The 25,883-nt window shown below is 37.1% G+C and overlaps 1 protein-coding gene across 5 annotated transcripts in view; it reads right to left on the bottom strand.

Moving 5' to 3' along the window:
- Window positions 1–24,616, bottom strand: part of LOC150107027 (uncharacterized) — a 103,421-nt gene extending 78,805 nt beyond the window's left edge. Inside the window, exon 1 of one of the 5 annotated variants that reach the window (XM_090392904.1) lies at window positions 24,494–24,616. The gene's annotated coding sequence lies outside the window, so the exon portion shown is untranslated. Of the gene's footprint in view, window positions 1–20,384; window positions 20,468–23,828; window positions 24,095–24,135; window positions 24,357–24,452 lie in introns of those variants that run through there. The other 4 variants (XM_090392907.1, XM_090392906.1, XM_090392905.1 and 1 more) reach the window with 4 other exon arrangements.
- Between the last annotated feature and the right edge of the window lie 1,267 nt (window positions 24,617–25,883).

Below are 25,883 nucleotides of genomic sequence, written 5' to 3'. Positions count from 1 at the left end.
ATCACATCACTCCTTTTCTGTGTGTCAACCAGTTTCTGTGACCCACAAATCTTCAACCTATTCTCATAAGGAGCATTCCACAGCCCTCCCACCATCTTAGTCACTCACTTCTGGATCCTCCCCTACGCCTCTTCCTCATCTCCCCAAGAAATCCAAGTGACCAGATCTGTGCACAGTAGTCCAGATGGGTGCCTTATCAAGCCTTATAAAGTGATATAATAACTAGCTAATCTCTGCCAATCAGGATGTTCTTCAGTAACCAAATCTGATGAACCATTAACCACTTTTGCAATATGTCCTCTAATTCACACAAAAACATAAGAAATAAGCAGATAATAATTATTAAAGAATGAGCCATACGTCTTCAGTAAAGTAACGTAAATTATATAAAAATCCTAAATATCGGAGTTCACTTATGATAAATATAACTTTCTGAATTGCATTTATCATAAGTGAATTCCAATAAAAATAAATAAAAAAAATAAAAAAAACTCACAGTATATTGCTCAGATTTTCTTTGCTGATGTAATATTGGTGGTCTTGTGTTGTCTTCTCTATTGAATGTCCAGTTTGTCCAAAGTAAAAATGGTGACAAAAATGTCAGGAAGACATTTTTGTCACTCTTCCTGACAAAAATGTCAGGAAGAGCTAGAGGGGAGCATTTATCCTTAGGAGATGGAAACCATGATAATTTGTTGTTAGGAATAAATGTAGTTACCAAATTGTATTTCTTAAGAATTCTGTAAATTGTTTCTGAGATGCCAGAAACATATGAGATAGAGACTCAACTTATTATTTCCTTGTTATTTGAGCTAGGATTATAGGAAACAAAAAGATGTTGTGTGGTCCTTTCTGAGAAGCCACTGAGTTTCATATATCATTTCATGTTTAAGTGTTCTTGCTGTAATTGTTGAGGTATAGAAAATATAGTAAGTATGTTGCAGATTGTTGTTGAATGTAGCCAGTGAAAGTAGGTTTTCAATAAATAGAAGTAATTAGTTCAATTTATGGTGAATGGAGGAACAGAATATCTAAGAAGGATAATATATTGCCTTTTTCTTACTTCCAAAGAATTTTTTTAAAAACAAATTAGATTATTTAAATGATATACATCCACAAATTTAATTTACTATGGAAACAGCAAAAGACATCAAATTATCCATCTTAGATATTCTACCCCTCCGTTCATCATCAGTTGAACTAATTACCTCTATTTATTGAAAGTCTGCTTTCACTGGCTGTTATATTCAACAACAATCTGCTCATCATCCCTCACAGAAGACTGGAATTATTAAAACTTTAGTGCAAGGTGTTCACACTATATGTCCTCTGCTCAACAATTATCAAAAATACTTAAACATCAAATGATATATGAAACTCAATGGCTTCTTAGAAAGGACCACACATCTTTTTTTATTCTTATAATTCTAGCTCAAATAACAAGGAATCAAAATGTCGAGATCCAATCCCATAAGTTTCTGGCATCTCAGAACCAATTTCCAGAATTCTTAAATGCAATTTAGTGGCTACATTTATTCCTGCCAAAAAATTAACATCATGATTTCCATCTTCTGAAGATAAAGGCTCACCTCTACCTCTTCCAGGTAGAGGTGAGTCTGTTCCATTCAGCATCCAGCCAAACTAGATGCTGAATGGAAAAGAGAATACAAAACACCAATCTTACATCAGCAACATAAAATCTGAGAAATTTGGCCTGGCAGAGTATGGAATAGACATGGATCACAATATCTTATGGTCTGAAACCCATTACTTCACTTTGTCGCTATAAATTATTTAAATCAAAAAGATTGCCTCCCACTATCTAAGATATGGGATAGTCTTATTATAATCACACATCATTAAAGTTTTTTTTTTAATACAGTTAATTAACTAAGAATACTATATTTCCTCAGTTATACTTTGCATTGTTTTATGAATAACATCATGCAGCTCTCATTGTTCACATTCTCCCTTGTAATTAACTAACATTGCCACTGTTAATGGCCTGTAGTATTCAGGCTGAAATATGTGGCTTTTAAATAAATATTATTTACTTATTTCCTTGTGTTTTCATGTGAACTAAAGAAATATGCTTTCTAAACTTCGATGCACTATTCACCAACACCACTAAATCACCGATTTCATCAATTTCTTGGAGTACGGTTCCATCAATGTGATACACAGCTGGTAATCTTTTCACCCCAAATTCATAACCTTACACTATGGCACATTAAACTAACTATTGCATACACACGAAACCTATCATACCTTCAACCAGGTGCTGTTTGAAGAATGTGGCTGAATGTTTAAGTTCCAATATTTTTGGTGATCACAGTAACAGTTTTATCAGTGCTAATTTATTAATAATTGTTAAGTGTGATTATTACAGGCATTATGCTGATTGCAAATAATTTTAAATGAGTTTTTTGAATTTTTCTCAGTTGTTCATATACTATACTATATTATACTATTAAATTAATTGCTTTGCTAGACTTAATTATACCAATGTTGCAGTATATCTTTACATGGTCAATATTTTATTATAATGATTTCAGGTTTAGAGTATCTGTATCTTCTGAGAAGATTACTTTAGATGAAGTATTTAACTGAATTTAAACTGAAAACATGGGATCCCAGCAAATTTGTTTGAAATGAATCATCAGTTGAATATTATTATTATTACGGGCAACTCCAAATAGTTGACAGATTCATCGAGGAAGGCCCTAACATCATGTCAAGACAACTATTCGACATTCACACAGTATCTATCATACCTCGCCTTGAACTCATTCACGGTCATGGCACCCACAACAGACTCTGGCAGCTTATTCCACTCGTTCACCACTCTCCAAGTAAAAAACCTAGTTCTAACACCCTTGCTAACCACACTCTTGCCTAGCTTCCATGTATGGCTCCTAGTCCTCCCACCACCAGTCCTATTCTCAAATACATCTTCTGAATTAATCTTATAGAAACCCTTCAGTAATTTGAATGTCTCAATCATATCCCCTTTTCCACCTATCAACCAATTTCTGCAACCCACAAATCTTCAACAGTTAGTAGTATTTGCACAATTATATTCTAGTGAAATCCTAGTGGATATAACATTATTGTGTGAGGGCTTTAGCTTAAAACTCATATGATGGTGTTGTCTGTATTGAGTCTGTTCCTTTTTAGCTTATTTCTTTAAAATCCTTATAAACATCCCATTGTAACTTTGGCACATATGGCATTCACTGATCTGAAAGCAACTGTAAGCTTCATGTACAATGATGGAATTAATGCTTCACAGGACCAGCCTTCTAAGCTTTTAAAAAGCAGCAAAGAACCTAACTGTTAATGGCTTGATTGAGGTCATGGGCAAACACTGGAGTGTTTCTGATCTTGTGCAACAGGGGAATAATCAAAAGTCTTTGCCCACTCATCAGTGTTTATCGAATAGTGTTAAACCACAACCAATAGAACAGCATTGCTGCAGGTAAAGAGAAAAAAGAGCAGGCTCTGTAAAAAATCTCTTGATAACTTAAGTCAGAGTAACGTTGAGAGATAGTTGTCGGATATCAGAACTATCTTAGATATCTCTGATATCCGATTAGATATCTCAGAGATATTATTTAAAAATATTAGTAGGGAAGTAAGGTTAGATGGTAGTGAATTTAGGCAGATGTTATTAGCACCCACTCATCCACAAACTCAGTATTATGTTTCTCAATCAAGTGGGTATCACTATAATTCAGGAGTCTTCCATGTATACAGAATACAGTGATAGCTGATGTATCACTACTTTGTGATAATCCTAAATTTATGAGGGTACAATTTGCAGTAACAGACATAGTTCCAATAACACACGAGGGCTCATGTTGTGGTCCTACATTAGCTCCAGTCAATAGTCAATTATAAGCCAGGTGGTAGAAGGGGTGATGTAGAAGATATGCATCAGCAAATTAGTGCAATGAGTACAGGTCGAGTCGTTATTGTGGGGATTTTAACTACGGAGATGCTGACTGGAAAAAGGAAAGATGTGGCAAGAAGAAAATGGAATTCATACACCTTCTAAGAGATAATTACTTGAAACTGCATATAACTGAAAGGACTCGTGGTGTAAGTGCATTGAATCTGGTCTTAGCTTCATAAGATCTAAGAGTGATCATGTAGTATTGACTTGGAAGATTGCAAAATTTGTGGAGTTTTCTCTTAAGAAGGGGTATACACAGAACAACAGGGTAGGTGATTATAACAAGCTTCGGAGGCAGCTTACAGCCATCCCATGACAAAAGAAATTGTAGAGAAAAGATGTTAGCACTGCATCAGAGATAGTCAATGGCTATCTGAAAGAAGTAAATTCAAAATTATTTCCATGGTCAAGAAGATAAATAAGCTAACCTAATTATTCAAATGGCATGATCTTCAAAAAAAGAAAATGTAAGGGAGAACCTACAAGGAGAAAGGTGATCAGCAAACTCGCAGGCAGTACAAAGCTAAGGCTAGATAGGTTATCAGCATAGTAAGGAGAGCTAAATGAGATAATGAGAAAACCTTAGCCAAGCAGATCAAAGGAAATTCCAAAGAATTCTTTTGCTACTTGGATAACTTTGGTGAGTGCCGATGGTAGCGAGGTAACTGAGTCAGATTGTAATAGTAGAGTTGCTGAGTAACCACTTTTCAAAAGTCTGTCATCACCCAAGTGAGGATATTTCTCTGTCTTATGTAGCAATAACTGATGTGAGAATTGAGGTTAATGAATCAGAGGTACTTAGGATATTGCAGTATTTAAATGCAAATACTGCTGTGGGTTTGGATGGTATATCAGCTCGGGTATTATGTGAATGTGCAAAGGAATTGTCAGTGCCTCTTACTTGGCTGTTTAACTTAAGTTTGAGCTCTGGTAAGGTCTCTAGAGAGTGGAAGGAGGAAAAAATAGTTTCTTTGAATAAAGGACACTCTGAGACTGTGGTACAAATTACAGACCAATCACCATCTTAGTAGTGATAGTAAAAGTATTGGAAAAGTTGGTTAAAGACAAAATTCAGGAATGTGTGGATAAGAATATGATACTCTATGGGGCAACATGGTTTTGTTGAAGGTCAGTCTTGCTTTAGTAATTTGACTTTTTATGAGAGAGTGACAGCTGAGTTGGACAACTGGAATGGCTACACAGTTATACTGCTGGATTTTGCTAAGGCAGTTGAAAGGATACTACATGGAATACTGTTATGCAAATTAGAACAAATGGGGATGGTGGATAACTTGATGTGGATATGAGAGAGGCTCATAGACAGAAACCAAAGAGTAGTGTATGGAAGAGCAGAGTCCAGTATGAAGCAGGTGACCTGTGATGTGCCACATGGCTCTGTGCTTGGACCATTATTGTTTAATTTGCACATAAATTACATAAGAAATGATTTCAAGGGAGATATTCAGTTGTTTGCTGATGATGTAAAGTTGGGTAGCATAATAATTAATCAAGCTGATGTAGAGATCTTGCAGGATGATTTAAATAAGCTAGCAGCATGGGCAAAAGATAACAGATGTCAGTTCAGTGTGGAAAAAGTGTAAAGTTATGCATTTTAAGATTAAAAGATTATAATCCGTGTACCACAATTATGGAACTGTACACCAAGAGATGAGGCAAGACTTGGGGTTTTTTGGTGAATAGATAGTTGAAGTTCTAAGATAGCTAATAGGATTACTTGGTTATTGAAGAATACACTAACATGCATAGATAAAGAAGTTATTATTCCCCTTTAAAAGGTGTTGATACATTCACATCTGGATTACTAAGGTATAGTTGCCTGGATTGCTTGGATATGAAGTAGTGGTATGACAAGTTGGTGTGTAGTGTAAAGAATGCTCCCTACATTGATAGATTGAGAGTCTTGGACCATTATTGTTTAATTTGCACATAAATTACATAGGAAATGATTTCAAGGGAGATATTCAGTTGTTTGCTGATGATGTAAAGTTGGGTAGCATAATAATTAATCAAGCTGATGTAGAGATCCTGCAGGATGATTTAAATAAGCTAGCAGCATGGACAAAAGATAATGGATGTCAGTTCAGTGTGGAAAAAGCGTAAAGTTATGCATTTTAAGATTAAAAGATTATAATCCATGTACCACAATTATGGAACTGTACACCAAGAGATGAGGCAGGACTTGGGGGTTTTTGGTGAATAGATAGTTGAAGTTCTAAGATAGCTCATAGGATTACTTGGTTATTGAAGAATACACTAACATGCATAGATAAAGAAGTTATTATTCCCCTTTAAAAGGTATTGATACATTCACATCTGGATTACTAAGGTATAGTTGCCTGGATTGCTTGGATATGAAGTAGTGGTATGACAAGTTGGTATATAGTGTAAAGAATGCTCCCTACATTGATAGATTGAGAGTCTGTTGGTTGCAGAAGTTGCTGATAGGCAGAGAAGAGGGGATATGATAGAAACAATACTAAAAGGGGTTTATACAGTAGAATTGATGCTGGGGAAATATTTCAGCAGTTGGTTAGTGGTGGAAGAACAAAAGGTTATCCCTGGAAATTAGGAAAGAGAGGTAAGAAATCCTACAGAATGATTTATCATATCATTAACTATTGCTTTGACCAGCAACAGCAAACAGTTAGATCATTTATGTGCAAATTAAACAGCAGCATCTCCAGTGAGAGCCATGCAGCATACTGCTAGGTGTCTGTCTTCTCCTGGATTAAACTCACCTCACGTACTATTCTTTGATGTCTATCCATCAGACACATTCTTATCCATATCACCATTTTCATATCTATCCCTATTTATTCCAATTGATGTAATAGGGAAACATGATTTCTCCATCTGAAAGCTTTTGTAAAGATCAGCAATATTATTATACAGACATTTCCTGTATCCAACTTGGCTGACACATTACTAGAAAAAAAGTGAGTAAATTACTGAAGCAATGGGCGGGAAAGTATGACAAGCTTAGGAGTTTGATTGGTTCAGTGCCATGGCATGTACAACTGCAAGGACTAGAAGTTGATAGTGCATGGGAGGTAGTTAAGAAGTGCTTGCATGAAGCAATGGCTGACTGTATACCTAGAGTCCGAATAATAAATCAAGTAGGGGTTAAATGGATGAATAACACCATTAAGCTTGAGTTGCAAAAAAAGAAACAACTATGGAGGGAATTTAAGGAGAAGGGTGACCGGCAGGCACATGAACGGTATAAAGCGCAGGCCAGAAGGGTGACGAGTGTGGCAAGAAAAGCAAAAAAGGATTACGAAAGAACATTGGCCATGCAGGCTAAAGAGAATCCAAAACAGTTTTTTAGATATGTAGCAAGTAAAAGGAAAAATGTACATGGCAGATTGATTTTAAAGAATGCCGATGGTAGGGAGGTAACTGAATCAGTTGAGATAGTTGAGTTACTGAGTGAGCACTTTGCAAAAGTATATCATCCAGGTGGTGACATTTCAGAAACGAATAAACCAGTAGATTATACGGGAATTGTGGTTAATGAAGTGGAGGTGAGTAGTCTATTGCATAACCTCAATGTCAATACATCTGTGGGATTGGATGGTATACCAGCTCGTGTTGTACGAGAAGCAGCTAAAGAATTGTCAGTACCCTTGACCATTTTGTTTAATTTGAGTCTCGGGGTTTGGGTTAGTCACGAGCGGGTGGAAAGAGGGGGAAATAGTTCCACTGCATAAAGGTGGTTCCAAGACTGCTGTTGTAAATTACCGACCGATTAGCATATCAGGAATCATTGTCAAGGTCTTAGAGAAAATAGTCAAAAGGAAAATACAAGATTGGATTGAAGAAAATGGGATACTGTATCGGGGACAGCATGGTTTTGTGAAGGGTAGGTCATGCCTCAGTAACTTGCTCACGTATTATAACACAGTGACGGCTGAACTGGATAAGGGTAATGGGTTTACGGTGATTCTACTGGACCTTGCCAAGGCCTTTGACAGGATTCCACATGGAATTCTAATCAGTAAATTGCAGCATATGGGAATGGACATAGGGTTGGTGAGATGGATAGGAGGGTGGTTGACGGAGAGATATCAGAGAGTGGTTTACTCGGGAGTAGAGTCCACAAGACGGCCTGTGACTAGTGGTGTGCCACAAGGATCTGTTCTTGGACCACTGCTGTTTAATTTGTTCATAAATGATATAGGAAATGATCTGAGAGGAACAGTTCATTTGTTTGCTGATGATGCGAAGTTGGGTAGGGCAATAGTGAATGCAGATGACGTCAAAATTTTGCAGGATGATTTGGATAGATTGCAGGTCTGGGCTAAGGAGAATGGATGTCAGTTTAATGTGGCAAAATGTAAGGTTATGCATTTTGGGGTGAAAAGATTGGCGGCAGTTTACTGCATTGGTGGAACCCTGCTCCAGGAAATTGATGAGGCACGAGATTTAGGAGTGTTGGTGGATAAGGAATTGAAATTTAGGGGACACATTGCAAAAGTGACCAAAACCGCTCATCAAATCACTTGGTTGCTGAAGAATACGTTGACAAGCAGAGACAAGCAGGTTATTGTTCCTCTCTATCGAGCCTTGATAAGACCCCATCTAGACTACTGTGCTCAGATTTGGTCACCTAGGTTTCTTCTTGATGGGGAGGATGTGGAGAGGATCCAGAGGCGAGTGACCAAGATGATAGCAGGTCTGTGGAATGAACCGTATGAGAACAGGTTGAGGATTTGTGGGTTGCAAAAATTGGTTGATAGGCGGAGGAGGGGGGATATGATTGAGACATTCAAATTACTGAAGGGTTTCTATAAAATTAATTCAGAAGATATTTTTGAGAACAGGGCTGGTTGTGGGAGGACTAGGGGACATCCATGGAAACTGGGCAAAAGTGTGGTTAGTAAAGGTGTTAGAGCTGGGTTCTTTACTTTTAGAGTAGTGAATGAGTGGAATGCGCTCCCTGAGTCTGTAGTGGATGCTGTGACAGTGAACGAGTTTAAGGCGAGGTATGATAGATACTGTATGAATGTCAGATAGTTGTGATGAATATGATTTGGGGCCTCCCTCGATGAGTCTAATGACTCCCTGGAGTTGCCCGTAATAATAGTAATAATAATAGTAATAAGATCTACTCTTCACAAAATGTGCTTTGTATCCCAAAATATCATATCCCATTTACCAAGTCCTAAATTCTGCCTTTAGCCAACTACTCCAATACTTTAACCACCACATCATTGGTCTATAATTTCCACTTCTGTCTTGGTGCCTGCTTTATGCAATGATACTATTTTACTCCCTTGAGACCTTACCAGAATTGAGACAAATTAGAAATTACAATGCTTGGTCAGAAGAACTAAGCTGCTAATTCCTTTACACACTGTTGTAGAAAGATTTTCAACTTAGTTACAAATAAATTATAATAGATAAGAAAATTGCATTCCTGTTTTAATCCTTTACCCTGAGGCAATATTTAAGCAGTGATGTAAGTTAACAGCCTCTATATATACAAGTGAACCTGTTGTAAAAATACTTTACATGTGAGCCTTGTTTGTATAAACAAATAAAGATACAAAGTTTAATACAAGATATAATTTCTTGTTTATTATAATTTTGTTTGCACATTCTTGTAAGATATAGGACAATATCCCATGGCCATATTTGTATTAAGATTTTGCAATATCTTAAACACCTGCCATTCATTTACCATTATTCTCATCAGTCTCTGTCATACCTGGCACTAAAATATCTCCACCTGAATGGTACATTCTTGCAAAGTGCTCACTTAGTAACTCACCTATTTTATCAGCTTCTATCACCTCTCTATCATTAACACTCATTACAGTTATTCTTCCTTTTTCCCACCACACAGCAAAAGAAATATCTGGGATTATCTTTGGCCTGCCCAGCTAGTTTCTCTCACATGATTCTGCAGCTCTCTACCATACTGGTCACCCTTGTATACTGCCTAAGCGCTTGATCACCTTTCTACAAATATATTCTCTAAAAACAAAACATTTGGTTCTGTCTATCTAGTGACCGTTCTGTGGGACAACACTTGTACCACCTCAAAAAGAAGAAATACTGTGTGTCTCCATGACATCCATCCAATGTTTCTCTGAAAAAAAGAAAAAAAAATGCAACTTTTGCTTGATGATACTACTCATCCATCTAATTACTATGTGATTTATTCTTCTAGTTTTCAGTATACAGTATGTTACTGCTGCTGCCAAATGCTTCTTGACCACCAATGCACTGTTAACACCATTAACATGAATCCCATCGAGATTCTTATGCCATGTAACTGCTTCAAGCTGCTTCATCAGCTTTTCATAATCACTTGCTCAGTAGTTCTACATATACTCATTTTGTTTAGCACATGTTTGGCAACCTCTCAGATGAAGACAACATGATCCCTTGCCCCAACTCAAGGCAATGTGGCTGGCTACCTTGGTTACTGATAAATCTTCTCATGCTATCACCAGATCCAGCACTCTTAATCCCTGAATCCCCATGCTGTCTCAAGGATAAATGGTTTTGTTGTTTACGGCAAAGGATAACAAGTTTCCCCAAATTGTTAAAAAGATGTGGTTTTAGAAGTGAAAGCCTATTTTGGAAATTAGAAAATGTTCTCTTAATTTTAATAAATTTGGCTATAAGAAATTGCTAAAGATTTATGATTATTGTGAAATAACAGAGCTGGAGTTTACAAAATACTGAAGCTGTGCTATGGATAAGAAACCAACAGGGAAGGATGTCAGCGGTACATGGGAACTGGGCAAAATCAATGGTATCCAATTGCATTTCTAGGATCAGCTGGATAAATCCAGGGCTGTAGCCAGATTAGATCGCACCCTGAGGCAAACAATTAAATATTGCCCTGATGAATTATAAGACAAAAATACAAGAAAATCTCCAATTGCCATTTTGTTTTTATTACAAGATAAACATTAATGCAAAACGATTACATAATAATATTAATTAAATGTTTGCTCTACGGGGATATCGTACAATAAAACTGTTTATAAGCTCTTCTAAATTTAAATTATAAGCTATGTCCACCTCTATAGACCAACCAATCGTTCTTGGATCATTGCTGTTCGCAAATAATTTTTAATCAGTTTAAGCTTGGAAAAACTTCTTTCCGCACTTGCTATGCTAACAGGAATTGTTAGCATACCTGTACTGCAATATGACTTTACGAGTGCCCTTATTAAGTCGTGCCATGAGGCAGGCTGCCTCTATGCTACACCCTGTCGAAGGTACTAGATAAATCGCATCATTAGGCAGGAGCTGCACAAAACATTGTGGAGAGAATATAAAGAGAAAGATGATTCGGCAAGCTCAATGAACAGTGCAAGGCACAGGCAAAAAGGGATACCAAAAATAGACAAAAATCAGGTTATGAGAGGAATCTTGCTAAGAACATCAAAGTAAATGCTAAAGAGATTCTTTTGCTATATAGCAAGTAAAAAGAATGATTATGGTAGGATAACTTTGAATTTCACTGATATGAAGAACACACTGACTAAGTAAAAATAAGAAGGGTATTATTCCTCTATCTAAATCCTTATGGATTTACAATGATACAATAAGTATATTGTGTAAATAATACCTATTGTACCATATTAAATTATACCTGCCAAGAAATTATATTCTTGTTTGACCCTTTATTCAAGTGTAAGCAAACAAAGCTTACATGTAAAGTATTGCCACAAACAGGCTACTTGTTCACATTAACTGCCTTAGTATCCCATAATGCAAAACACACTTCTTTTCTACACCCATTGTACCATGATGTTATCTGGAATTATATTCAAACAACGAACTATGAAACTCATTTCCAGGAGGGGGAACCCTACATTTCCATATGAGATTGACAAATGGTACATCAGTATTGTGTAAATAATACCTATTGTACCACATTAAATTTGTACTTGCCAAGAAATTATATTATTTACCGTAATCCTTTATACAAGTATAAGCAAACAAAGTTTGCATGTGAAGCATCTTCACAAATAGGTTACTTGTATATAGAGACTGATGACTTCGCATCAATTGCCTTAGTATCCCATAATATTCCACACTTGGATGCATCTTTTCTACACATATTGTACTATTTGGTGAATATGTTATGGCTTAAGATTGTGGCATTAGTAAAACCTGGCCTTCAGAGGTTCAGACATTGTAATTGTGATCAAGTGTAGCATAAAGGGTATAGTATATTGAGGAAGGACAGAACAGATAAGAGAGGGAGGGGTATTACCAATGATATCTGATCGAGTCAGATAGAGTAGAAATGCATGAAAACAATAATAGTAATGTTGTTCCATGTAACTGTGAGTTTGAAGCTATCTGAAGTAAAGTGTGCAGGATAACTAAATGAAATGTATGGTGGGATATTGCTACAGACTTAGTGGTTCAGAGTTGCTGGAGATGATGAAATCTGTCACCAAATTACCCTGATGGGTACTAAGTGATCATTATGGGTGACAAATTATTCGAACATTGAATGGGCAGCAGAGAAAACTCATGAATGAAAGAGAATTTATTAAGCTGCTGTGAGACAACATTATCAAGTGGTATGTGGCAGAAGGAACAAGGTCAAAGAATTAAATTGGATCAGAGCATCAGAAGGGATCTCAGTTAAGAATATGACTATTTTACCAGCAGTTGGTAATAGTGATCATAATGTACTAATCTGGGAAGTGGCCAACTACATGATGAACTAGGAAGTTGGAATTTATGACAACTCAGGAAAATAGTATATCTAGTCTCAAGGTATCATTTACTGAATGGGAAAGATATCAGCAATGCATGAAACGCTTTGAACACTTTTCAAATTCTAGGCACACTAAATGTGTGCCTAGAATTTGAAGAGTAATTGTGTGGGAGTGAAATGGATGTGAAATGGATAGGGTGGGAGTGAAATGGATGGGCAACCTTATTATGCAAGAGATCCATAAGGAGAAGATGATGTAGAAGGAATATTGTGAGAATAAGAGTGAGAGGAGGTATGAAATACATAAATTTGGTGTAGGCCAGAAAATTTACAGGCATTGTATGCAAGTAAAATCAGAGTATAAAAGGAAACTGGCTCATGACAGAGGTATCTGGAATAAATGGATCTCTGCTTTATATGCCATGAGACACAAAGAGAATAAGTAATATAATTAACTGAAATAATAATACTATTATTATTAATATAATGCACTGTATAATAATATATAATAATGGGATCAGTTAAAGGTCAAAGGTAAATAACTGGGAGGAGACAACATCACCTTCAAAGAATACGAAGAACTGACTGGGACCTCTGACCTAATGTCCAATTCTCACCTTCACATGGTACACTCCACTGGTAGGTATCTGCTAAGTACTGAATGAATAAGGATGGGCTAGCAATTTGGAACTTAGCTAATCAAAATGTACTCTCTCTCTCTCTCTCTCTCTCTCTCTCTCTCTCTCTCTCTCTCTCTATTGGCTTATACCACAAATACATATGATGGTGGTCAAACATGGCCCCCACTGTTTTCATCAGGGAACCAGGGTAAACAGTCAGCTACTGAAACTAACTCAAATTCAACATCTAGAAGAAAAACCCAACATCACAAGAACTGAAGAGAGGAAGCACTGATATAAGGATTATCAATTGAAAGGAAATCGAACTTGCAGAATTAAAAATGTATCAAGTGGACATAATTGGCATTACTGAGATAAAGAAGACAAAATCACTTTATATTTCCTATTATTATTTATTATTATTATATGGGCACCTCCATGTAGTCCAAAGACTCATCGCAGAAGACCCAATCTAACCACATAATCTATCATACCTGTTCTTGAATCCATTAACAAAGCTAAATAGGATTAACATTCTTTGTTCCAGTTAGGGGATGCTTAAGGGTCAAAGCTGTATACCTGAGATGAAGGAATGCGGAGAACCACCCAGGGCTTCTGACCTAATGTTCAATCCTCACTTTCTCGCGGTGCACCCTGTTGGGTATCTACCTGGATACTGAACAAACGAGGATGGGCTGCCAATTTGGGATTTAGCCGAACAAATTGTATTCTTATTTGCTTAAACCAATATAGACAATGATGGTATAACATGACAAAATTTCATGTTGACTGGGGCACTGCCCGGATAAACAAGGCCCCCGTTGTTTTCGCCACAGAACCAGGGCGAACAGCGAAAAGTCAGCTACTAGAACAAATCTGAAAGCACACCCCCAACTCAACATCACCAGAGTTAAAGATCAGTACAATCAATATAAGAAGCCTGAATGGCAAAGAAATGGAGCTAGCTGAAGAATTAGATAAGTACCAGATTGACATAATAGGGTGACTGAAACAAAAAAGACAAAAACTGGTGAGATCTTTCTGAGCAATAAATACAAAATGTTATATTCAGGAAATGACAATCAAGGAAAAGAAGGCGTAGCCATAGTATTTAACAGAAAATATGAGGCTAATTTTCCTGAATGGCAGGCAGTCTCAAGTAGAGTGATGTGGGCAAATATGAGAATGGAGAACTAAATAGCAGAGTAGGAAATGATTGTCAGACATTCAAAAATATTTGGGGAAAATTTGAAGAAAAGAGCAAAGCTAATAATAATGGCAAATACCTGTAGGATTTCTGCTCAGGATATGGACTGGTTATTACTAACACGATTTTCCAACATAAAAATGTGCACAAATTCACATGGAGAGAAGAGGCAAGGAATAAGAAAAGTCTCATTGACTATATTATTGTTGATAGTGATGTTTTCTCCCTGGTGCAGGACACCAGAGTGTACAGAGGATTTGAAATTGGAAGTGATCACTATTTAGTCTTCAGCAGGATAAAATTGAATTTCATATTGAAACAAATAACATGTAAGAAAGTTTTAAAGCGAATAAAAGTTGAGCAGCTCTCAGATGTGAACTGTAGACTAAAATACACAAAGATTATTGAAGAAAAAATGAAAGAGTTTCAGAACAGGAACCAAACCTTAGTTTGAAACCTTAGAGAATCAGTGGCAAGCCTTGAAGAAAACCCTGATTGATTCCGCCAGAGAGGCATGTGGTGAGGTTGTCTGCAAGGATACAAAAATCAGAACTCCATGGTGGACACAGGAAGTTAAAGAGGCAGTGAAGGAAAAGAAGAAAGCATATCAAAAGTTCCTGGCAAATATCGTCAGCTTTTGCTGTTAGAAAATACAGAGACAAATGTAAGAAAGCGAAACACTGTGTAAAACGAGCTAAACAAATGTCATGGAAGGACTTAGGCAAGTACACAGAAAATAAATATCAAGAAGGTGGTATGATATTCTGGAGGTTGTTGAAGAAGCTTAGAAATGGAAGAAAGAGTGCTGTAAAAGGAGTTAGAGATGATAAAGGTGACATGAAAACAGGAGAAAAAGATATCCTTAAAGTATTATTATTATTATTATTATTATTTCAGGCGACTCCAGGAGTCCTTAAACTTATCGAGGGAGGCCCTAAACATCATGTCCACCCAACTATGCGATTACATTCTCAGAGTATCTATCATACCTTGTCTTGAACTCGTTCACCGTCATAGCACCCACAACAGACTCTGGCAGCTTATTCCACTCATTTACCACTCTAAAAGTAAAGAACCCAGCTCTAACACCCCTGCTAACCACACTCTTGCCCAGCTTCCATAGGTGTCCCCTAGTTCTCCCACCACCAGTCCTGATCTCAAAAATATCCTCTGAATTAATCCTATAGAATCCCTTTAGCAATTTGAATGTCTCAATCATATCTCCCCTCCTCCGCCTATCAACTAGTTTCTGCAACCCACAAATCTTCAACCTGTTCTCATATGGTTCATTCCATAGACCTGTTATCATCTTAGCCACTCGCCTCTGGATCCTCTCCACCTCCTCCCCATCAAGAAGGAACCGAGGTGACCAAATCTGGGCACAGTAGTCGAGATGAGGTCTTATCAAGGCTCGGTACAGAGGTGCAATAACTTGCTTGTCTCTGCTCGTCAAGGTATTTTTCAACAACCAAGTGAGTTGATGAGCTGATTTAGCTACTTTTACAGTGTGCCCCCTAAACTTCATCTCCCTATCCACCAACACTGCCAAGTCCCTGGCCTCATCAATCTCTTGGAGTACAGTTCCACCAATGTGGTAAACTGCTGCTAATCTTTTCACCCCAAAATGCATAACCTTACATTTTGTCACATTAAATTGACATCCATTCTCCTTAGCCCAGAACTCCAATCTATCTAAGTCATCCTGCAAGACTTTGACATCTTCTGCATTCACTTGCCCTACCCAACTTTGCATCATCAGCGAACAAATGAATTGTTCCACTTAGATCCTTCCCTATATCGTTAATGAACAAATTAAACAATAGTGGTCAAAGAACAGAACCCTGCGGCACACCACTAGTCACAGGCCGTCTTTTGGACTCTACTCCTGAATAAACTACTCTTTGATATCTCTCCATCAACCAACCACCTATCCACCTCACCAACCCTATATCCATTCCCATATGTTGTAGTTTACGGATTAGTATTCCATGTGGTATCCTGTCAAACACCTTTGCAGGTCCAGCAGTATCACTGTAAACCCATTTCCCTTATCCAGTTCAGCCGTCACCTTGTTATAAAACTTGAGCAAGTTACTGAAGCATGATCTACCCTTCACAAAGCCATGCTGTCCCCTGTACAGTATCTCGTTTTCATCAATCCATTCCTGTATTTTTCCCTTGACTACTTTCTCTAAGACCTTGACAACGACTCCTGATATGCTGATCGGTCGGTAATTTGCAACAGTAGTCTTGGATCCTCCTTTATGCAGTGAAACTATTTTCCCCTCTTTCCACACCTTCGGGACTAAGCCAGACCTGAGACTCAGATTAAACAACATGGTCAAGGGCACTGATAATTCTTTAGCCGCTTCACGCAAGACCCGTGCCGGTATACCATCCAATCCCACAGATGTGTTCACATTAAGGTTCTGTAATAGACTAGTCACCTCCATTTCATTCATCACTATTCCCGTATAAACTAATGGTTCCTTCATTTTTTCAATGTCACCACCTGGATGATATGCTTTTGCAAAGTGCACGCTCAGTAACCTCCACTATATCGACTGATTCAGTGACCTCCTTACCATCGTCATTCCTTAAAATCATTTCACCGTGTACAGTTTTTTTCTTACTTGCAGCATATTGAAAGAACTGTTTTGGATTTTCTTTTGCTTGCAAAGCTAGTTTCCTTTCATAATCCGCTTTTGCTTTTTTTACGACACTCGTTACCTTTCTGGCCTGCACTTTATACTGTTCGTGTGCCTGCAGGTCACTCCTTTCTTTAAATTCCCTCCACAGTTGTTTCTTTTTTTGCAGCTCAAGCTTAATGGTGTTATTCATCCATTTAACCCCTACTTGTTTTACTATTCGGACCGTAGGTATACAATCAGCCATTACCTCCTGTAAATGGTTCTTGACCACTTCCCATGCTCTATCGACGTCCAGCCCTTGCAGTTGTACATGCCATGGCACTGATCCAAGCAATCTCCTAAGCTTGTCATACTTGCCAGCACGGTAATTCCACATATACCCTGTCTTAATCGAAATTTCCACACCTTTAGATACCTCCCAGGTCAAGACCTTATGATCACTCTCACCAATAGGTGGCAACATGGTCATATTCATTACAGTCAAATTCTCAGATTACAAGGTCAAGCACTCTCACACCCCTAGTATTTTCAATTACATGCTGTCTCAGATAGTTATCCCTTAATAACTGAATAAAATCCTTTTCCTTCCTCACATGTGTTCTCTCCTCATTCCAATCAATGTTACCATAGTTGAAATCCCCCATAATAATTACCCTCATTCCACTCATTCCATCAATTTCCCTATGCATACTATCTCCACCATCTATTCCATCACCAGGTCTATAGCAGCACCCAACTGTATATTTTATTCTGCCAGTCTCAATCTCACACCAAATAGCCTCAAATGAGCACCTTTCACTATCCTGTGATACAACTTCAATTCTCTTTGGCTGCAGTTCATCAGCTATCATCAATAATACCCCTCCCCCTATTTTATTCTCTCTGTCCCTCCTAAACACACTATAACCTACACATTCTATCCCACTAACTATACCTTCTTCCGTCAGCCATGTTTCACTAATGCCAATAACCTGGTATAGAGTAATTACTTTGAAAAATTGCTAAATGAAACAAGCAGTGATAGCACAGTGATAAAAAACACTCAACAGGCATACAGTCAGGAATAAATATCCATACTTGAAGTAGAAAAAGCCATCAAAGGCTTGAAATGTGGAAAGGCAGCATTACTAGATGATATTCGACCAGAAATGCTCAAGTATGGTGGTATAAAAGTCTTACAGTGGCAGCACTGCATAGTTCAGAAAGCCTGGAGAGAGGGATGAATTCCCAATGATTGGAGTAGAGCTCTAATAGTACCCATATATAAAAAGGGAAATAAAACTGAATGTGAGAATTACAGAGGTATTTCCCTACTGAGTGTTCCTGGCAAGATCTATGCAAGTATACTTGAAAAACGGTTGAGAAGAATTGTGGAAGAAAAGCTTGGTGAACAACAAGCTGGATTCAGGTCAAATAGAGGCTATCAGGATCAGATCTTCACTTTATGACAAATAGTTGAGAAAGCATGGGAATATAACAAAGATCTGTATTTAAGTTTTGTCAATCTGGAAAAGGCATATGACAAGGTGCCAAGAGAGAAGCTATTCAATATGCTACAGTTATATGGTGTCAATGGAGCATTATATCAAGTAATACTTAGTCTTTATTTGAGTTGTATGTCAGCAGTTAGAATTGAATCTAGTGTGAGACAAGGATGTACATTATCCCCTCTGTTATTCATTATCCATATGGATCACATTATGAAGGAAAGTGGTATTAAACATGATATCAGAATTGGAGATGTTAATGTCGGCTCTTTGCTTTATGCAAATGATGTTATACTTCTAAACAAATCCCCTACAAGTTTGCAAGATTCCCTGACTAAATTGAATAACTGTTGTAATAGATATGGTATGAAGGTCAGCATTAAAAAGACAAAGACAATGAAAATAGGTAGAATCATCAAAAATGTCAACTGTGTGTGAATGGAGAATCTGCCGAACAAGTAAAACATTTCAGCTACTTAGGCACGATTTTTACTGAAGATGTTAAATTAAATATAGAAATAGACAACAGAATCAGCAAAGCTGGTATGGTGGGAAGTCAATTGAATAAATTCATATGGAATAATAGAGAAATTAGTCGAAACACTAAATTAGCTATATACAAGACAGTGTTCAAACCTGTTTTAACTTATGGATCTGAGAGCTGGGTCAGAAGTAAAACACTTGACCAAAGACTAGAGACCACAGATATGAGCATCCTAAGAAAGATTAGAGGCATGAATAGATGGCATCAATGGCAATATCATATTAAAAACGAGGATATTAGGAAAGAACTTGACATTGTCAGCATCCAGGAATGCATTAGCAGAGCTAATCTCAGGTGGTATGGTCACTTAAACAGAATGGGTGAGGAAAGATTAGCAAAACAAGTGTTCTCTGCCAGGTTGGCAGGAAAATGACCCAGAAGAAGACCAAGATATAGGTGGATTGATACGGTACAAAGTGCCTTAGACGATAGAAAGATAAGATCTGATAATGTTGGAGTCTTGACAAGTAACAGACTGATTTGGAGGAAAATTGTAGATAAGAAGTTAGTAATGATGTAAATTTTTCATGTAGTACTATCATATCCTGTACACCCCTTTTATGTACATGTCAGGAATTTGATGATGATGTTCCAGTTTCACCTTGTGATTATGTTTGGACAATAACAGTAGTGGAAAGGAAGGAGTAGTGACAGCATTGAAGACCAAACATGAAGATAAACTTCTTGATTGGAAGGCAGTTTCAAGTACATTTATGTGGGAAAACTTCAAAATGGGGAAATGGACAATGAAACTTATTTGGGTAATCGTATGAGGTGTGACCTACCACTTAGTATCAAGTATGTACAATTATATATCTGCTCAGGATATAGACTAGATTACTAATGCCAAGTTCCAACAAAAAATGTGCACACATGGAGAGAAGATACAAGAAATAAGCATTTCTGGTTCAAAATACAAGATTGTAGTGCAGCTCGTTTCTTTGTATATGTGTATACTCCAGATGATGACCTTAATGTGAAGGTCGAAGTGTCGAGTGTTTACTTTGGTTTATATTAAACTAAAGTTTTACTGTAAAACAGTAGTTGTTTCCATAATTTTCATATATTTTGATCACCGTGTAAGCATGAAGGAAAGGAAGAAACCAAATTACTTGGCTGTGAAAGGCCATTGAGATTAACAAGAAAGATGGGATATATATTATTAATGTTATGGTTTGCTACCTCCCTGGGACTTACTCTACCTGCTTCATCCATTATAAGTTCTTCTTTCTGGGTATATGGGGATGAATCTTGCTTCAGGAGAAGGGAATCCTTGGATACTTCAGATTTATTCAGAATTCTTGTGTAGAGGCTTAAGTGCTGTGAGGACATTATGTTGGAGGTTTAATGGATTTTTTACAACACTCAAAAAGAATTAAAATAGAATTTAATACTTCCTATATTTCGTCCTAGTCACTAGGACATCTATGGGGATTACAAAAACAATTAATGTAACATGCACACAAAAACTTACAATACTAAGCCCAACCACGTGGGTGACACTAAAGTCCTTTCTAGGTGGAGCGCCCTCTAAGGGCAGTCGTAGGTGACCTGGAATGTAAGGTGGGACCTCTGGTGATGAGTGTTTCCCAAATCTTCGGAAGCTTAATGCAACCGTATTTATTTAGATTTGGTTGGTTTCTGAGAGCTGCTGCTGCTGCTTCTAAGAAAAGTCTCTCTTTCTTGAATTTGCTGTGGTGGAGCATGGTGGTTTTCTTCCATGATACTCTGTAGGTGGTGTCCACCAACACATGGTCAGCCAAGCCTGAATGGCCATAGTTGTGTTTAATGATGTACGACTTGTGTTCCTCCAGGCGGATTGATGCTGATCTGCTTGTCTGTCCAAAGTACGCAAGCTTACAGGAACAGGGTAATTTGTAAACTCCAGGCAGAGAGAGAGGAGGGAGCTGATCTTTCGTAGACCGGATAAGGGTAGCAAGTTTGCAGTAGGGCTTATATGCTGTGTGTAGGTTATACTTTTTTAGTATAACCTATTGTGGGCTCTCTTGGTAAGAGAGCCCACAATCTTTGTTCCAGTGGAACTGCCCTCACTACTGAGCTTAACCACATACACAGAACTTTCCTCTCCAATGGCTACAGCGAACACAGTATCAAAAAAATAATCAATTCCTCCCCCATTCTCCGTCCCTCTCATCAACAAGATTTTAAAAATGCCATCACCATACCCTACATCCGTGGCACTTCGGAAAAAATAGCCAAGATACTAAAAAAGTATAACCTACACACAGCATATAAGCCCTACCGCAAACTTGCTACCCTTATCCGGTCTACGAAAGATCAGCTCCCTCCTCTCTCTCTGCCTGGAGTTTACAAAGTACCCTGTTCCTGTAAGCTTGCGTACTTTGGACAGACAGGCAGATCAGCATCCATCCGCCTGGAGGAACACAAGTCGTACATCATTAAACACAACTATGGCCATTCAGGCTTGGCTGACCCTGTGTTGGTGGACACCACCCACAGAGTATCATGGAAGAAAACCACCATGCTCCACCACAGCAAATTCAAGAAAGAGAGACTTTTCTTAGAAGCAGCAGCTCTCAGAAACCAACCAAATCTAAATAAATACGGTTGCATTAAGCTACCGAAGATTTGGGAAACACTCATCACCAGAGGTCCCACCTTACATTCCAGGCCACCTACGACCGCCCTTAGAGGGCGCTCCACCCAGAAAGGACTTTAGTGTCACCCACGTGGTTGGGCTTAGTATTGTAAGTTTTTGTGCGCATGTTACATTAATTGTTTTTGTAATCCCCGTAGATGTCCTAGTGACTAGGACGAAATATAGGAAGTATTAAATTCTATTTTAATTCTTTTTGAGTGTTGTAAAAAATCCATTAAACCTCCAACATAAAGATTTATTCAGAGTTATAAATAAACAAATCAGCTAAAACCTTTAATTCCCTTGCAGGAAGTAGGCAAGGCTGTTTTAGCCCTATCTAATGTTTTGAAGAATGGGGGAGCAGTTCTGAGGGGAAAAAAAGAAAAAAAATTGTTTCCAGAGGGAGGGAGGAATGCCACCTCCTAATTATGAGACCAGCTAACTGACTTTACTGATAATTTTTTTCAACTCAATGATCAGAACCTTAAGGTGGAAAATACCCCAGCCTTTTTGCTCTAAAAGGTGTTCATAATATCATCCTTCAAAGTGCACGACAGAGGTTAATAAAAGCTGTTACATCAAGCCATTTATAAAGTGCTCTCAAATATAAGTGAGTTTTAAAAAAAATATATATATATATATATATATATAGAATGAATGGGAACTTCGGTACTAAAGTATTTACTGGTATTAGATTAAAGCAATATATGTTGCTTTAATGCTTATATGTGGTGAGACCACACAAAATATATCTATAAACCAAACAGAATAAAGAAAATCCATTTTGATCGTTCACAGATACTATTTTAGGCAGAGTCAGAAATCTCAGCATATTTTAACCAAACAAAATGTAGTCCAGCTTAATTATGAGACAGCTATTTAACATGACTTATTCGTACTGTGTATATGCTGAAAAAAATTTTGCTCTGTACATATTTTTCAGTATACCTATTGCTGTGAATATAATTTTTGGAATTAAAATTTATCTCTTTTGCTAATTTCTCAAACTTGGAATTTCAGCTTATAGAGGAAATTCAGAATAAACACCTATAATGTGCTTAGTGATAAATGAGAATAGCAACATATTATATTGTAGGCATCTGTGGTTATGTAAATGGTAACCCCATATTAAAGCACCACGAGTGGCCTACACAATTATCAAAATATAGTTGGACACCTCTGAAGAGTTTGGTCTCCAAAACGTTACACAGGACTAAATGGCCTTGTCTACTCCCTATAATGGAATAAAAAGTATTAGCATACATAAATATATATAATACACACACATCTATGCATGTGATCTTTTTACATTTTTGTGAAGATCTTCAACAGAAAATTATTTAAATAAAGAATTTAAGATGTCTGACAATTAATATTATTTTAATATGGGTCCCACTTAATTCTCTAATCATGAAAACTCTTGGAAATCAGTTGAAAACTCACACAAAAAAAAGAAGAATCTAAAACATTGATATTTTCCAATGCTCTCTCTCTCTACACACACACACACACACACACACACAGATATATATATAGAGAGAGATCCCACAAAACACTGGAGTCCAACAGTGTATTGGTACCATAATGGGCCAGGGATTAAATATTATGGGAACACTGGTCTAGAAACCAAAACTAGTATTCTTTATCCAATTTTAGGTCCCCAATACTGACGTCCTCTTGAAACATACATGCATGCCATAGTAAGTTCCACACCACATGTTGATCAGAGATCATACTGCTTTCCACATGGCCAACAGGACTAGCATATGTACTATACGCATGCATATAGAGAGCACTTCTTAACTGCAAATGTAACGATTCTGAACAAAATAAATGACACCTATTGCGCTAGCTTTTGTAATGTCCCCTCTAAATCTTTTTTTTTTTTTTAATTATGTCTGATAGCATATCGTTAATAATTAAGGCCTCAACTAGCCACAATATGAAGCACGTTCCATTTGTAAGCATGGATGTTATCTGATTACTGGAATGAAATTGTTCATTAAAGCTGCCCAACTTCACTCACCTAGCAATTAAATACTGGCTTTTAATTTGTCTTGGGATATTTCGCAAATAAATTAAATAAACTTTTTTTTTATCCTCATTAAGTATAAACTTTGACATCTACAGCCATTCACGGAATGTTTCTATATTGTCAACCTCATCGCGATCATATACTAGAGTTTCTCCCTTATAATTCACACACACTTCTAAGATATAACACTAAGATCTTATTTTATTAATACAAGCTACTCAAAAAAAAAAAAAAATCGTTTTGTTGGCATCTCTACAATTTTAATACCATATACCTAATGAGAGAGCTGTTAACATACCAACTGTAAATTAAATTGATATATACAGGAAAAACAATAAAACGATCCGGCTTTAAATCCACGTAAAGAGAAAGGAACCTACTATATAATTTAATTCTCATTACAGTTGTAATATACCTAAATGTAATTACAACACTATAATTTTTCCCTTCTGCTAAACTTTTTTCATGTTATATCCTAATTTTTAATAATGCATTTAAATTACGCAGCGGAAGAAGAGACGAATAAAATTAATTTAAATTATGCATCTCTTAAACTGACATTCACAGAAATCGAGATACCGAACCCCTTATTCCAAAGGTAAAAATTCTATCTACCCTAACTACTGCAGCAGACTGTATAAATAAAGAAACCTTGCCTATTACAATGTCATTTACAGCAAACCATGGCACAGATTCGCTGGGCAGGCGGATAAAATATCTACCTATTTATTTACTTTAAACTGACCAGTTAAGCATGATACGTTACATATCAGCGACAGACTTCCTGATCCCATGGAGGTCAGAAAACAATACTAAGTTTATTAATTATATATAATTATATAACATATCACAATTTAGTAAGTAAAGATGCTTATAAACTATTTCGACATTCAGAATTTGTAATTCTTCATCTCTCCTATCTATTTTTCTTTATTATTATTATTATTATTATTATTATTATTATTATTATTATTATTATTATTATTATTATTATTATTATTATTATTATTATAACGTTGTCTCCATGGAGTCAAAAGACTCATCGCGGGTGACCCCACATTGACACACTAACCATGATTTACACAATACCTATCATACTTCTCCTCAAATTCATTCACAGATGAAGCATTCACAACCACCTCTGGCAACGCATTCCATCCCTTCAGAACCTTCCAAGTAAAAAATCTAGTCCTAACACCTTTGTTAACCACACTCTTAAATAATCTCCAGGGATGGCCCCTTGTTCTCTCCCTTCCTGCACTGGTCTTAAAAATGTCATCAGTATCAATCCTGTAAAATCCCTTTAATAATTTACATACTTCTATCATATCTCCTCTCCTACGTCTATCAGCTAGTTTTTGGAGCCCACAGATCTTCAATCTATCCTGGTAGGGAACATCCCATAGACCTGCCACAATCTTTGAAACTCACCTCTGAATCCTCTCCATCATTTCTTCATCACCAAGAAATCCAGGTGACCAGATCTGTGCACAATAGTCCAAATGTGGTCTTATTAATGCCTTATAAAGTGGATAAACAATATAAACAATAACTTCCTTATCCCTGCTTGTTAGTGTGTTCTTCAGCAACCATGTAATTTGATGTAATGTTTTGGCAATCTTTGCAAAATGCCCTTTAAACTTAAGTTCTCTGTCCACAATAACTCCTAAGTCCTTTGCCTCTTCAACTTCTTGCAGTTCAGTTCCGTTAATAGAGTAAACAGCATATGATCTCATCCTTCCGAAGTGCATCACCTTACACTTAGCCACATTAAACTGACAGACATTTACCTTAGTCCATACCGTCAGCCTGTTTATGTCATCCTGCAAGATATCTAGATCTGAATTGACACTCTCTCTTCCTAATTTTGCATCATCAGCAAACAAGTGGATATTTCCTTTCAAAGTATTCCCAATATCATTGATGTACAAATTAAACAATAGAGTACCAAACACTGAGCCTTGAAGTACACCACTAGTCACTTGCCTTCTCCTGGACTCAGCTCCTCCGTAAATCATCTTTGGTATCTATCCACCAGCCGTCCTC

Source organism: Typopeltis vanoorti, chromosome 5 (genome assembly GCF_054136105.1).
Source record: "Typopeltis vanoorti isolate ZY-2024b chromosome 5, IOZ_Tvanoo_1.0, whole genome shotgun sequence".
NCBI classification, from domain to species: Eukaryota; Metazoa; Arthropoda; class Arachnida; order Uropygi; family Thelyphonidae; genus Typopeltis; species Typopeltis vanoorti.
This window is presented reverse-complemented; position numbering and strand designations above follow the sequence as displayed.